The following is a 15,848-nucleotide window of genomic DNA, read 5'->3' as shown; positions in this document are numbered from 1 at the left end:
GAGGGTTTAATTTTGGCCTGTGGCACACATATGCAGAATAAATGTGAAGGATCAGAAGGGAGAAAAAGATATGGTGTATCGATTGCATGTCAGATGCAGTTGAGTGGCAATGACAGTCACTACTCTGGCAGCACAAAACTCAACAGAAATGTCCATGAAGTCAAGGCGGTTACCAGAGGTTAAATCGGGGTACGCCCGTGTATGCAGAAAAATCCCAGATGATAACCAACAAGAAAATGTGGGCGATTTATGGGACATAGTTCATTCTAATGTGGCCAAACTTGCCTTAATTGAAATGGATATAAAGGCTTCACTGAGTTCGATGGTAAGTGGCTCAGGATCAGAATCTATGCAATCAAGAGAGTGTCGGAACACCAAAACAGGAAGTAATCTCTTCCACCAAATAGTCTCATGCCATTAATGGATTTAATGGAGCAGAATCTTGGCACATTGGATTTGGAGGTAGTCGATATCACGAGTTCTCAGCCTGATCCGCCAGAGACTTCATCTTTTACGATCTTTAACTCTCGTAGAATTAGGCGTAAGGATAACAAAGCTAGAAGAAAAGCTAACATGAACATCAACGATTGCCATAATAAAAATGAAAGAAATATGCAAGCAGTGACAATTCGCGGTCATAATTCTGCAGTTAAACATCTATGTAACCTGCTTTAGTAAATGAGACAACTGATTTAAATATAAAGGATAGAAAGAAGGAGCAATTGGGATACAAAAAAAAGCAAGGGAGGAAAAGTAATGTGAGGGTTGGTTCTACTAATCTTACACGATCGGAAAGACAGGACGAAAAATTATAATCCACCCTACAATCTCACTGATGAGGTCCTTGAGGTTGAAAAGAATAAGGACTCACAGGTTGATTCCATGGCCCTTCCAATGCAGTTTATTAATGGTGGAGTGGGAACAAAGTAAATCGTTAGCTTTTTTCCATCTGTGCTGAAAAAAAATAAAAGCGGGAGATATGACAGCAATCTCTGGAATAGTCCCTGAACATAATATTTCAGAATCTCCTTTGGCATTAAGTACATTAAATGCAAAGGACATATGCACAGTTATGGAGGATGCTCCAATTCGGATTGATGCCCCAGTAGCTTCTCAAAGCGTCTCATTATCAGAGTCTTATCCCTCAAAGACCATGGGATGGGAAAGAGACCTAAAAATGAATGGTACGGTTAGAATGAACAGAACAAGCCTATTGGATATTTTTAAACAAATTCCAGCACCAAGATCTCTGATGACAGAATGATTTAATTTATCAGGGGTATAGCTGTGTTCTAGTTGTGCGATGGTGTATAGTTGAGAGTAAGCATAGTGATGTGATCTGATACGATGGTTCATTGTTAAAACGTCCGAGACCGGGCACGTGAACAGGATGGTAGGGAACACAGGGACACACGGATACACAGTGACAGGGGGCTGGCCTTACAGTGACAGGGGGGGCATACAGATATATGGCAACAGCATGGGGAACAAATGGGGAACAAGAGCGCAGGGTACACAGCAACATAGGGGCACTATCATAAAAGAGGCGGTGTGGGTCAATTACTTCACTAAAAAATACCAATTGCCGTCAATGTTTCAAGAAGTGTGGGATCCCTGTGAAGGAACTTGCCTGGTAGGACCATGACCTTGGGAAGAGGATGAGATTGTTTGGGCCATCAACAAACGTAATTCATCAAGAGCTGCTGGCCGCGACAGCATTCCCACATTTGTCATTAAAAAAAGAAAAGTTAACATCTTGTGGGCCTCTATCTTAAAAATAAAATTTGATGAGATCTTTTTTTCTAATTGTATGCACACAGTCAAACGGGTTCAATCTTTATGGCATTGTTAGATATGACCTCTGCGTTTGACCGTGTAATTGGGTCCATCCTATGGCAGAAACTTCTGATGTATGGAATACCAGCGAATTAGTAGAGATGATGTCAATGCTTCATCGTAATACCTACTATAGAATCCGGATTACTCAGGAAGGTTCCCTGACAAGAAAGATTCCAACGTCTACAGGGAGTAAAGCAGGGCTGCAACATGGCTGTAACTCTGTTTAACCTCTATCTTTGTGATATGGATGAAATATGGACCAGTGGTGGGAAAAATTTAAAATTACAAAAATAAATCACCCCAGGGAGATTGGGTAGGTTAAGATTGCATTGAATAGCATTTGCAGATGACCTAGTATTTCTTTTATAGAACAGCTATGGGGAAGTTAAATGTATTCCTGCAGTACGCCATTAATAATAATCTACATGCAAATGCATGTTAATCAAAAATCATGGTTTTCTCGGGCCCGCAAAGAATAAGAACTATTGTAGCGACTATGGGGTCAGAAAGGATCAAACGAGTTTTGCAATTACGATATCTGGGATATAACTTATGCAACACATCATCAATGATTATGTGGAAAGAGGATTTAGTGGTTAAAGTCCGACCCCTGGTATCTCAAATGAAAGGTCTCTTTGGCAAGGTCTGCAAATTCTTGTTACCGGCATTGAATTACTATGTGTTAAAAGTTTGAACCGATCATACTTTATGGCCTAGATAGGTGCTTCATGGTCTTGAGTGATTATCTTAACTGTCTTCAGGGGCGTGTACGGAAAGAGGTGCTTGGGTTCTCTTGTTCTCTGCCGAATGCAATTATGAGGCATGAGCTGGGATTAGTGTCTTGATCGTCAAGGCATTTTTAGAGGCAATTGCTAAACTACTAAAAATTCCTAGATCCGCCCCGTAATTAGTTATGAGGATTTGAGCAGCATGCTGAAGAAATCTGCATCCAAGTTCATGACACAGTATCGGCAAAGAATGAATTCTCTTCTGTGCTTTATTGAATCATGTGACCAGGAACTAAACGGTCATCCAAAGAGCACCAGGAAGAAGCTCTTTAATTATGATTAGACGAATACTAATCGAAACAATAGGTACCTATAATTTCCATAGAAAATATGCATGTTTTTCGAGGAAAAGGTATCAAATATGCCCCTACATAATACAATTCCCATACAACTATGCATGTGCACTTTGAGATTTTGATGTAATCATTTTTTAACCAGGGAACGTTATAAACATTAGGCTGCTTTTAAGGCTAAAAGGTATGAATATACATTATCGATTTTGTACTAACCTTTCAGAATTGGAAAACTTAAAACACTGGTGAATAAACTATCCCTACATTAGGCCTGAAGGTTAAGAGTATTTGGCTTGGACTATGAAAGTGAAAGCAAATTCTCTTCAAATCATTTTTGGGCAAGGCTGAAGTGGGGTGAGACTAATGCACTTAAAATAGCCTTAACCCGATTTTTAATTGATATGGATTCACAATTATAGAACTGTGTATTAGTGAAATTCTTTAAGTGCTTTTTTAAATGTATTAACTGTTTTTGAAATTTGTAATAATATTGTTTGAAACAATTAAGAATGTGAAAATTCTAAATGAATGTAATGAATTATTGAATGTGTTTTTTCAAAATATGGATGATTTTGTAAAGGTTTAAATGCGCCAAATACAATTAAAAAAAAGTCACAAGCAAACTAGCGCAATTAAAGACGGAATGGTTAAGACTAAAGCCAAAGCTGGACTCCAGGCTATAATTACTATTAGAATAAGAGGTATGAACACTACAACAGTAGTACTTAGAGTGGTCAATAAAACTACAGTGGTGATAGATACACAGGTTAGGGCTACACACGTTTTGGATATGAACAGGGATGTGCAAATCACAATGGTAAGTCCACGGATATCATGACTTTTAAACCTATCAAGTACTGTGCAGAAAATCTATAAACTGGTAAACCTGAATATGCCAGCAATTAGGATCCTATGTGCACTTCCCTCTCTTAATGTAGCTTTACACAAAATACGCAAGCTGTTAGCTATACATTGTATTCACCTTCAGACTGCTTGGGTCCTGTGGATGGTGGGGCATCCTGAATGATGTGCCTCAATCACCGCAAGATGAGGACATTCTGAAGGCAAAGGTAGGTGTGGGTGTAGGCATGTGTGTGTGTGTGTGGTCTTTGGTCACAATACTTCCCCCCCCCCTTGCTCTTTCGCTGGCAGTTCAATACAAAATTGGATGGCTGTGCAATTAGTTTATTGAACTAGGTCTACGATGCCTTGCTTTTGCCTGCCTGATGCATGTTTGGGCTTTGCAACTTTACTTGGTTATTATAAGAGCATAAACTACACTAAGACGAGAGCCCATTATCAAGATTAGTAGTTTCATGTGCCATCCATCACCTGCCACAGATAAAGATGCCATAATGAGCAAATTGCATTCGCTCCTTTCTGCAAACACTTTGGAGAAGCTGTTACTTTGATCTTTGGTGTCTTTCATCCACTTCTTGTCATCTGCTCTATTGAAGTCTATCCTGAAATGTGAGGTTTACTGGAATCCCTCCATCTGCTTTTTAAATGTGGCGTTCAAATGTACCCATGTATTTCTGTGGCTCCTCCACTTGGTACTTCAACTTGTTTTCTGAAACTCAAAATACTTGCAACCAGCCCTTCCCAAAAATCAGAACACTTTTTGCTGTGCTGTCGGTTTTAACTGCACATTTTCCCGGTTTCCCATTGTAATACCCACAATTGGCATATGATAGCTTCCAGGGAGGAGACACAACTGAGTAAAACCTGGAGAATGCACCTGTACCCTCCCGAATGGCTTCTCACTTGAGGTGTTACCACGGTCACCCCATCCAACACTTCCAGTGGGAAATATGCACCTTCACATCTTAAAAGTACTGGGATCTTCTTGGAAACCTCTGGGTTTGGCTAATTCCTTAGGTCTGGGAGGTGCCCCGAAAGCAATGCCTGTTAGAACAATCACTGCGCTGCAAAATGCACTATATTGCAGCATCATAGAAAGGTGAGCAGTAGGAGTGGAATCCAAGGTCATTGCTGCGCTTTTGTGTGCGCACTGAAAGCACAGTGTGAACACTAGTTACCAACATGACGGACTAAGAGCAACATGTAAGCTGTTGGAAGCGGTGGAACCAATACTACACAAATCAAAACACGCTTTATATTGGCAATGTTTCATTAAAAGGGAGTTGTATCCTATATATCCACCTACCTAATGCATTCAGTGGTCACCATGCAGACACTAAAAACAGATTCTATGTTCCTTACAATTAGTACCCCTTTCTTAAACAGGGATTTGAGCACACAATAACCTGCCCATACTAAACATTAGTCCGTGGAACACCCTTTTAAAATGAAGTCTGTTGAAATACTAATTACATGATTCAAAGTCCCCACACCCATTCCCCAAATCATGAAGCTGTTGACTTGTGCCCGCATCCTTGGGCCGATTAAACTAACATGCACTGTGCGCAATACCGCTCCATTTTGTTTGACCGTTTTTTACTTTAACCCGTTTCTCCTGTCCATCTGGTCTCCTGCAATGCATCCCAGGCTCCATTTCCTTTTAATTATCGATGTTAGGTTCATCAAGAAGAAACCACCTTACTTTCACGCTCTACCCTCTTACCTGGCCCTCTCCCAGAATCCCTTACAGCACACACCAGACAGTTCTTTCAGGGTCACGTGATTATGCGAGTGCTTAAATTGATCTGAGCAATCCAAAAGAGGCTCATTGTGCTGGCATCCTTGTAATGAACCAGTCATTAATGGTAAATGAATGGACAGCGTTGTTTCCTCTTCCTTATAGTTGTCATTGGACTATATGCAACACAGATGCACTATTAACATAGCGAGATTACGCAATTATGTGATCATTTTCCCTGTATTAATTCCGGTTTTGCTCTTGCTGTTTTACAGTGAATCACAAGAGTTTTCATTAAAATGTTTCCATAACGATTTTTCATGTTGGTCTTTGTTGCTTGGTAATTCAGCATAAACCAGTACTTTGCTTTGAAGAGAAATTAGCAGAAATCATTGAATGCTGGTGAAAAACTAGAGATGGCATGGTACAGAATATGGTCTACCAACACTGAGCACACATCCTGGCTTCTGCAATTGACCAAATTGTGTGATCCCGAGCAATTCACTACCTCAAAAGACAATTTTCCCCAACTAAAAGTGGCATTACCTACATATGATCAACACACTGAGAAACCCCTAAAAAAGATATTGTCACATTAGACAACCCACAAGACATCCATCCAAAACCGTGACCCATCATCTGCCCAACTTTTGCATCTCTGCAACTGTACTTTTAATTTGGCGACTGGTTGTATTAAATCTACTGCTGCTGGAGGGCAGTGTTTCTAGTCGGAAGGAGGTGGTGGAATTCATGGTAGACCATGTGGCCGAAGACTGTATCTGGACCAAGTGAGGCTCTAGTCATAAGTCACTCTACTTATGAGGTTTGGCCGGTCACAAGGTGTCAGTAAATGAACATTTGAGGTTGCAGCTGGCATGTAATGGATACTTAGTTGACACAGGGTTGAAGCATCATGTTTGCGTTAAAGCAATTTCACGCTCATTACAAAATGTTAGTGATGTCACTTCCTGTGAGGTTATCGGTGTGGGATTTCACTTCTGCTACCCCTGGCGTTTCGGTTAATTGAAGTCTGAGCGTCTGCCTGGTAACGTCGAACACCACACCGTCACCTTCCAACAAAATGTAAGACCAATCTCACCGAGTTTCAATTCTATTTCTCAGGAACCATGTACAGTCATAAGAACTGTTCAGCATTTGCTCTTCCCTCAATAATGGAGCACATTTCTCCTAACCTCAGGCTTGGGGGTAGAATTTCATTAGTACACAACATTTATTATTTCCACAACCTAATGTACCAGTGTTTCCTCTTTCTCCTTTAATGTACTGATTTGGTCTGCCTACTTCACAAATAAACGTACAGAGTCCTGCGACAAAATGGCAACGTTGCTTTTGCAGCTTAATCTTATATCAATATTTGCGGCCTTTAATTTTACAGTTGTAGTTGCACTCAGTGGCTCCGCCACGGACTTTCAACCCTTTCATTTTCAATGGGCCCGAGCCTCAGGGAGTCCCAAAGCCGCTGCCCCATGTGAAAGCCATGGCATGCTGAACCCTCATACCAAAATGTTTTAAAAAAAACCTCATGCTAAAAATGATTGGGCATTTGTTTGCTAGTGTTAACACGTGTCATGCTTTCTAGCACATGGAAAGCTCTACCCCAGAGTGACATGACATATGCCGAATGAGCGACTGTCTGGTGAGTGTACATAAATTACCAGAGAGCATGAGTGACTGACGTGTGCAAGCTAAGGAAAAGATGAGCACGCCCACAAGTAATATGCAGTGGCTTATTGTTTTGTACGGCTTACAGGCAACATTAAGTGCAGAGCAGCCTTCTATAATATGACATTGCCCCATAACATTGGTTTCAAACTAGAGCTGCAATGCTGTTGGAAAGCAACAATGGTAGGTATGTAGACTTGGAGGCAAGCTTAATGTCTTTTTAGTTTAATATAATAAGACACAAGGTGAACAACCAGCACCTGAAATGACGCTCTGTGTGCTGCCAGGGTGTCACCAGAAAAACGACTGGAATCAGCAGGCCCGTGGGCACAGTACAACGCTATTCAGCCACACTGGCTTTAACCCCATACTCACATGTCCTTTGGCTGCGTTGTGTTATGCGTTGCTGATTCCAAGAGCAAAGTGCACACGGAACAAAATGCTCAGGAAAAGGTTGGTGAATAAAGCAAATAATGCACATACCGCATTTATTACAAGGCCGTAGGCGCCAAGTGTGGAGAAACTGCTCATCTCTCGCCACGGAAGAAGCACGATTACTGTGGAATGTGTTTTACTCTGCTAGGAAAAACTATTTAAAGCAAGCATTGGCAAATGCGACAGTTTTGGCCTTTGTTCGGGCATGAGATGGGCATTTTCCGGGCACTGCTATGACGGTACTAAGTGCCCATAAGATGGAAACTGCTAGTAAATGGTGTGAACTCGTGGGAATATTATGGCAACGGGTGCCCTGGCTCTCCATTTCCCCTGAAGAGCAGTCCAGTAGAAAACCTTTGGATTTCGTGTTGCGTTTGCAGGTCTTGCTGTGAATTGCCTGGACAGTGTGCGCCGAGGAGCAGCATTTCAACGTGGAGTTACCTTTCATTACCTGCAGCCAGGGACGTCATTTACGGGTCGCCAGGGATCGCACTTGCGACCCCCGAGGTGTCCCTTGCTACCCCCTGTGGTCTCCCTTGCTACCCCTAAAAAAAAAAGTTCCTGGGCTGTGGCCAATGCCATGTGCCTCTGTTTCTAGAGTGGCTGGCTTTCTTGTTCACGCTTCTTTAAATAAACAGGGGATTCCACAAGTCTAAGACTGAGTAGTGACCCTAAATAAGAAAGAATAAGAATTACAAATAATTGGTCTTTCTGGCATTCTGAACAATAATTGCTAGACTGAAAGGTTTATTTCAGGCACACTTTTAGTAGATATATATGCTGCCGTCCAGATTGGTGACCCCCTCGACCAATTAGTTTCTCAGTTCCCATTGTGTTTCCATAACTTTTTCCCTTCCGTTATTTATTCTGTGAGGTAGATATATTGCTTGTATTGGGAGAGCTGTGTTTAAGGCAGAAATCAGGAGGTAGCTAAGCAATTTCAGAGACTGATAGCATGTCCCACACTTAGATGAAATCATAAACGTAAGCCTGAGTTGCATCTAGATAGGATTATGAATGTCAGCAAGTGCCACACTTCGACAGAATTGTGAATGCTAACATGTGCCTCGCTTACGATGGAATCATGGACATTAGCCCGTGTCCCATCTGGATAGAAATTTGAATGTTAGCATGTTCCACACTTTGATGGAATTGTAAACACTAGCTAGACTCCCATCTAGATAGCATTATTAAGGTTAACCAGAGCCACACTCAGAAGGAATAGTGAATGCTAGCAGGTGCCACACTTATTTAGAATTAGGAAGGCTAGAAAGTACCACATTTAGATAGAATTGGCAACATTAGCCCCCGCCAGACCCAGATAGAATTGCAAATGTTAGCATGTACCACACTTAAGATTGTGAACAATAGCCTGCGTCACAACTAGATAGGATTGGGAATGTCAGCCAGTGCCACATCTAGATATAATAGCGATTGTTAGCCAGTGCCACTTCTAGACTCCTTTGGGAACACTATTGAGGTCAGATTTAGATAGAATTGTGATTACTAACATGCTTCACATATAGATAGGACCTTGAAGGTGAGCCAGTGCCACATTTGGATACAGTGGTGAATACTGTTGGGCATCATATATAGAAAGGTTTGTGAAAATCAGCCAGTACTGGATCCAGATAGAAACACAGAGATATACAAGCGCCATATCTAGAAAGAACTTGGAAATGTAGCACATCACTTCTATGCAGCGATGCCAATAACCAACCCACTAACAATTTCACCCAAACACAACCACAACCCTATAGCACAACAAACCGCACATATTTCACCACACCGCAACAACAAAACAAATCACACAGACTCGCACAACAGGACACGACGGCTACCGACCGAAAAGCACCTAAAGCCCACAGAACAGTGTTAACCAGGCTGAGGCTGCCAATGGCTCATCACTGCTCTATTGCACTTTTCCCGCTTGTTCCCACTAACTCACCCCCCTTCCATTTTCAGAGCAACAAGGGACCACTCTGGTGGTGATAGTGTGCCCTATAAATATCCTTTAAAATGTGTTTAAGCTACATCACACTGCTCTTTTACAAATCATTGCAGCAAAATGTGCACCTTTTCTCAAAAGGGATTTATATTTAAAACTAGTAGGTAGGTGGTTGGTTATTTGCCCACCCCATTGTCCATTTGAAGATCGGTTTGTTGATCTTAACAGAATGTGAACAGCAATCCAATGTGGCTGCTGAAGTCCTAATACAGCACTGTTCAAATATGGCCCAGTATCTGGATGGTGGCATTGAGGACATTCAGATGGTGAATGAACTTAAGGTTGTTAGCAGTATGGTCACTCCAACTTCAGACATGCCATTCTCCGCAATTAATTATTTAGCAGGGCATGGACCTCATTTTTATTTGTATAGCGCCAAAGCCCACAGGCATCAGGGCTCAGAACAAACACAAAAGGCAACAAGTTAAAGGACAGGACAACCAGAAGTATAGCAGCTAGCGGTGGTGCTCGTGCCTAGAAATAACAGGATTTATTCAAATAGCCACGTCTTTAGTGGTTTCTTGACTACAGAAAGACGTGACTCTAAACGTACATTCAGGGGAAGTGTGTTCAATGCTAGGGAGGCTCGAACATTAAAAGAGAATCCAAGTCCTTTAAACTTTTTTGTTCTTGGTAAAGTCAACTGTCCTTGGGTGCTGGAGTGCAAATGTCTAGATGACATGTATGTGGTTAGACTTTTCTTCAAATAGAAGCGAGCATTCCTGACTACACATCTGTTAGCTATAGAGAGGTCCTTGAAACTTAATGTGGCAGATACATGGAGCCAATCTACCGTGTGACATGTGATCTCTTTTTGGGATGTCGTGTATAATCCAAACTGCTTCATTTTGTTGCTCCTAGAAGGATGGCATTACAATAGTCCAGCCGAGGAGTAATAATGTTTCGGACGATGACTTCATGATTTTTTTGGGACAGGAAGGGCTTGCATGTCTTAGAACTCTGAAATGGTATTGAGAGCGGTTGACCACTCCACCAACTTGTGCTTTTGAGTTGAGAGAGGCTTCCAAATAGACACCCAAAGTTTTAACTTAATTTAGGGTGCCTATATGGATTCCCTTTAAGTCTATATCCAGGACTGAGTTTTGCTCATACCTGTGGAAAGTTGAAAATCAAACTCTGGCTTAGAGGGATTAAGGCAAAGCCAGTTGCTGGATATCCAGTCTCATCAGGCCATAGGTGGAGTTCAACCTGTCGAAATCTATCTTGTAGTCACCACTCAGCTCCATCATGAGCGGAGTATCGTCAGCGTAGTTGGCAAAATAGACGCCAGTAGTGGCTAGCAGATCACAGAAAGCTTTCATGAATAGGTTTAACAAGGTCTGTGACATGCAAGCTCCTTGCAGAACACCGGAAAATATTGTAGTTATATTTGAGGAGGCATCGCACCAGCATACCCAAGATTCTCCATTGCTCAGAAGAGTGAATCCAGTCAACAGCTTCTTCCAAACAGCTCCCAGTAGTGTACAGGCCACATAGTAGGCATGGAACAAGTTACTTACCTGTAACTGTTGTTCTCCAGCATGGGTCTGGCATGGATTCACATGCTCATGAATATTCCCCGTCGTCAGGCTGGGAATCCTCGGTAAAGAAAAAACCAGTATCAGTTTCGTTTCTGATCTGTCTTTCGTAGTAATAACCAATCACTGGTCTCTGCGTCATACTGACCACAGCCAATGACTGCCCTCTACCTAAGCACCGCCTCTGGCAGCCATCTTCAGATTTGGAAGCACGTGAAGTGGCAGTATGACCAAGTGAAGAGCCGCAGAGGGGTAGGCGGGAGGGTTCGCATGTGAATCCATGCCAGACCCATGCTGGAGAACAACAGTTACAGGTAAGTAACTTGTTCCTTCTCCAGCATGGGGTCTGGCATGGATTCACATGCTCATGAATAAAGAATACATAGCAGTACACACATGCACAACCACGGGAGGTGGCAAAGGCTCAACATTAAGCATCACATCAACTCAACATTAAGCATCTTACCTCCTCACCAGGCTCACCTCAGGCGAACAGGTTGCGCAGCACTGCTTGGCCGACCCTGGACTCCTCCCTGGAATCCCGGTCGACGCAGTAGAATTTCGTGAAGGTGTGCGTCGACCTCCACGTAGCAGCCCTGCATATGTCCAGCAGAGGCACACCAGATAGGAACGCCGTGGTAGCTGCGATCGCTCTGGTGGAATGGGCTCTCGGACGGCCAGGCAGCGGTCGGTTTGCCAACCGGTGACAGCACATGATACAGCCGGAGAGCCATCTGGAGATGGAAGCCTTCGAGAGAGCCTTCCCCTGATTGACAGGTCCAAAGTTCACAAAGAGTTGTGACGTCTTCCGAAAACCCTTCGTGCGGTCCACGTAGAACTTCAGCGCTCTAGCTACATCCAGCGAGTGCAAAGTCCTCTCAGCCGGCGACAAAGGCGACGGGAAGAACACAGGTAACACCAAGAGTTCGTTGAGATGGAAGTCCGACGGTACCTTGGGCATGAAGGAGGGGTGCGTCCTGAGCACTACCCTCGTGTCGTGGAAAGTCAAGTACGGGGCCTTGCAGGAAAGGGCCTGGATCTCTCCCACTCGTCGTGCGGAGGTGATGGCCACAAGAAAAGCTGTTTTCCACGATAGAAACTTCAACGGGGCCGAGTGCAGAGGCTCGAACGGAGGTCCCATGAGCTTGGTCAGCACCACGTTGAGCTCCCACGCCGGGGCCGGAGCCTTCACCGGCGGGAACGATCTGAACAGTCCCTTCATGAACTCTTTCACCAGACGATGAGACCACAAGGACGTCCGCCCCGTGGTTCTGGTGTATCGGGAGATCGCAGCAAGATGAATCTTGATGGACGCGTGTGCCAGACCAGCTTTGGCCAGCGTCAGCAGGTACGGCAGTACTTGGGGAGCCGTAATCCGTAGAGGGTTAATCTTCTGTGCGCGGCACCAGACAGAGAACCTCTTCCATTTGTGTCCGTAGCATTTAAGAGTCGAGGACGCCCTGGCCTTTGCAAGAACCTCTCTGCAATCGGCCGGTATGTCGTATCCTCCAAACTCTAGCGCTGCAGGAGCCAGGCCTGCAAGTTCAGCGACTTCGGGTCGTGGTGGAGGATGGCGCCTCCTTCCCTGGAGAGTAGATCCGCGTCCGCCGGCAGCTTGATCGGCGGGGACGCTGACAAGTCCAGCAAGTCCGGGAACCATATCTGCCTCGGCCACGCAGGTGCGACGAGGATCATCCTGCACCGTGACCTCTTGAGCTGGTTGATGAGCCGGATTAGCAGAGGCAAAGGAGGGAACGCGTAGAGGAACAGGCCCTCCCAGGGGAACGAGAAAGCATCGCCCATGCTCCTCGTCTGGGGAAACCTGCTGGCGAACCTCCGGCACTTGGTGTTCGTCGCCGTCGCGAACAGGTCGATCTGGGGTGTGCCCCACCGTCGGAAGAGGCGATCCACCAGATCCTGCCGTAGTTCCCACTCGTGGCACGAGCGCAGCTCCCTGCTGAGTGAGTGGGCGATGGTGTTTTTTATCCCTGCCAGATGAAACGGCACCAGAAAAATCCCTTGGGCGACGGCCCAATGCCACAGGTCCTGCGCCTCCTTGGACAGCGCTGGGGACCTGGTTCCGCCCCGTTTCCTGATGTAAAACATGGTGGTGGTGTTGTCGGTGAAGATCCTCACCACCTTGCCCTTGAGGGACGGAAGGAAGGACCTGAGGGCCCAAAACACTGCACGGAGCTCCAGGACGTTGATATGCAGGGACTTCTCCGTCGGGAGCCAGAGTCCCCTTGCGTGCAGATTTTCGGTGTGCGCTCCCCACCCTTCCAGGGAGGCATCCGTGGTCACAGTCTCCCGGTGGGCTGGGGCCTGGAAGTCCATGCCCGCCGTCAGATGCGCGCGGGTGCCCCACCACCGTATCGCTCGTCGGAAGCTCTCGTCGAGCTTGATCCTTTCCTCGAAGCTGCCCGTCGTCTGGATCCAGCGCGCATCCAGGAATTCTTGCAACGGGCGCATCCGGAGCCTGCACATGGGAATGAGGTAGATGCAGGAAGACATCATCCCGAGGAGGGACTTGATGGACCTCACTTTGGCCGCGTCGGCCACCAACATCCGTTGCACCTTGCCCAAGATGGTCCTGGTCCTCTCCTCCGACGGGGAGGCCAGAAGGGACACTGTGTCGAGCCTCGCTCCCAGAAACAGTGCGACTTGCGCGGGCACCAGGTGGGATTTGGCGTAGTTCACGGAGAATCCCAGGTCCGTGAGGAGTTGGACGGTCCTTGCGAGCTCCCTCGTCTTGGCGCGGATGAGCCAGTCGTCCAGGTAGGGGTAGACGTGAATCCCCTCGCGGCGCAGCTGCGCCGCCACCGGTGCGAGGCACTTGGTGAATACCCTGGGTGCCGACCGTAGTCCGAAGGGAAGGGCTTTGAACTGGTAATGACGCCCTTGGACCACGAACCTGAGGAATTTCCGGTGCCCCTTTAGGATGGGAATGTGGAAGTAGGCATCCTCCAAATCCAACGACGATAGGAAGTCTCCTTCCTCCAGCTGACCCAGGACGTGCTGGAGGGTGACCATCCGGAACTTCTGCGCCTTGATGAACTTGTTCAGACGTCGCAGGTCTAGGATGGGGCGCCATCCTCCCGTCTTCTTCTTCACGAGGAAGTATCTCGAGTAGACTCCGGAGCCCCGAAGCCCCTTTGGGACGAGTTCGATGGCGCCCTTCCTGAGCATCGCCTTTACCTCCAGGAGAAGTTGAGGGGCGTGAAGTTCTTTCCTGGCCACGGGGGGGACGCGCGGGCACCTTCTTTGAAACTCGAGCGCGTGGCCCCGGGCCAGGGCGTCCAGCACCCAACGGTCGGTGGAGATGGACTCCCACACGCTGACGAAGCCCGCCAGCCGGCCTCCCACCGGGGTGCTTCGGTGGGGGCCCGACCCCACGGCCGGTTCAATCCTGCTTGGACGCGGCCTTGCCGCCTTGACCTCCTTGGCGACGACGGCGGGGTCCGCTAGACTTGCCTCGTCCTCTGTAGGCCTCTTGCGACGACGAGCGGGCCGCTTGACGGTAGGAAGCGAAACCGCCGCCGGAACCTTTGGAGGCGCCCTTGCCTCCGCTGCTCCGAAAGGGCGTCCGTCGTTGCTGCAGAACTCCAAGGGCCCGGGCCGTCTCAGTATCCGCCTTGATGGCCTGAAGGGAATCGTCCACTGTCTTCCCAAACAGATTGTTCCCGTCGAAGGGCATGTCCAGGACTCTGGTCTGGACGTCCTGCCGGAAGTCCGTAGCTTTGAGCCATCCACAACGTCGAAGGCAAACGCCGTTGCCCAGCTGGCGGAACCCAGTGTCGGCGATGTCCGTCGCCACGGTGATGGCGTGGTCCGAGGCCACCTCACCTTCCTGCAGGATCTCCAGGGCCTCCGCCCTCTTGTCGTCCGGCAGAAAATCCAGCAGGGGAGCTATCTTGTACCAGAGCTCCCTGTCGTAGCGAGCCACGATAGCCAAGGCGTTGGCCGCTTTAATCGTCGTCGCTGCCGACGAGATGACTCTACGTCCCATAGCATCCAATTTCCTTCCCTCGCCGTCCGGCGGGGAAGTCGATGTGGAGGCCGCACCCCCCCCCGCTTTCTTCCTGGCTGCCGCGGAGACGACGGAATCCGGGGTAGGCTGCGCCCGGAGGCACAGGGGGGCCGTGTCCGGGACCCGGTACTTTTTCTCGTACCGGTCTCTTCTAGCTGGCGTCGTGGAAGGGTTCTTGAGGAGGGAAAGGCCCTCATCCCAAATGTCGTCCAACAGAGGCACTGCGAGGACCGTCTTCCTCTTGGCCTCGCGCCGCTGATAAAGGAAGCCTTCCTTTTTCTTCTCCTCAGGGCAGAGTTGGAAAAGCTCGGAAGCCCTGGAGATCATGGAGTGGAAAGATCCGATCTCGTCGGGCGGAGAAGCCCTGGCGGGAGGCGACGACGGAAAATCCTCGTCGTATGCCTCGTCGTCCGTACCCGTCGCTGCCGTGTCAGTCCCCGTATCATCCCCTCGGGTGGACGGGGAGGAGGGCTGGACGGGGCGCGACGGTTGAAAAGGAGGTGGTGGATGGATCCTTCTTTTCTTGGTAGGGGGAACACCAGAAGGTCCCGGTTCTGGATCCCCCGACGGGAGAGGTTCCTCCGTCGGTAACGGTAGCCTCGTCCTTATCTCGGAGCATAAGGACTGTATGGCCAACA

General features: G+C 47.1%; 1 protein-coding gene across 1 annotated transcript in view; it reads right to left on the bottom strand.

The window, feature by feature from the left end:
* KDM7A (lysine demethylase 7A) overlaps window positions 1–15,848 on the bottom strand; it is a 529,021-nt gene that overhangs the window by 315,242 nt on the left and 197,931 nt on the right. The window lies entirely within an intron of this gene.

The sequence above is a fragment of the Ambystoma mexicanum genome, chromosome 12 (genome assembly GCF_040938575.1).
Source record: "Ambystoma mexicanum isolate Mex_15411 chromosome 12, UKY_AmexF1_1, whole genome shotgun sequence".
NCBI lineage: Eukaryota > Metazoa > Chordata > Amphibia > Caudata > Ambystomatidae > Ambystoma > Ambystoma mexicanum.
Note: the sequence above shows the minus strand (reverse complement) of the source record. Positions and strands in the feature narration are given on the sequence as shown.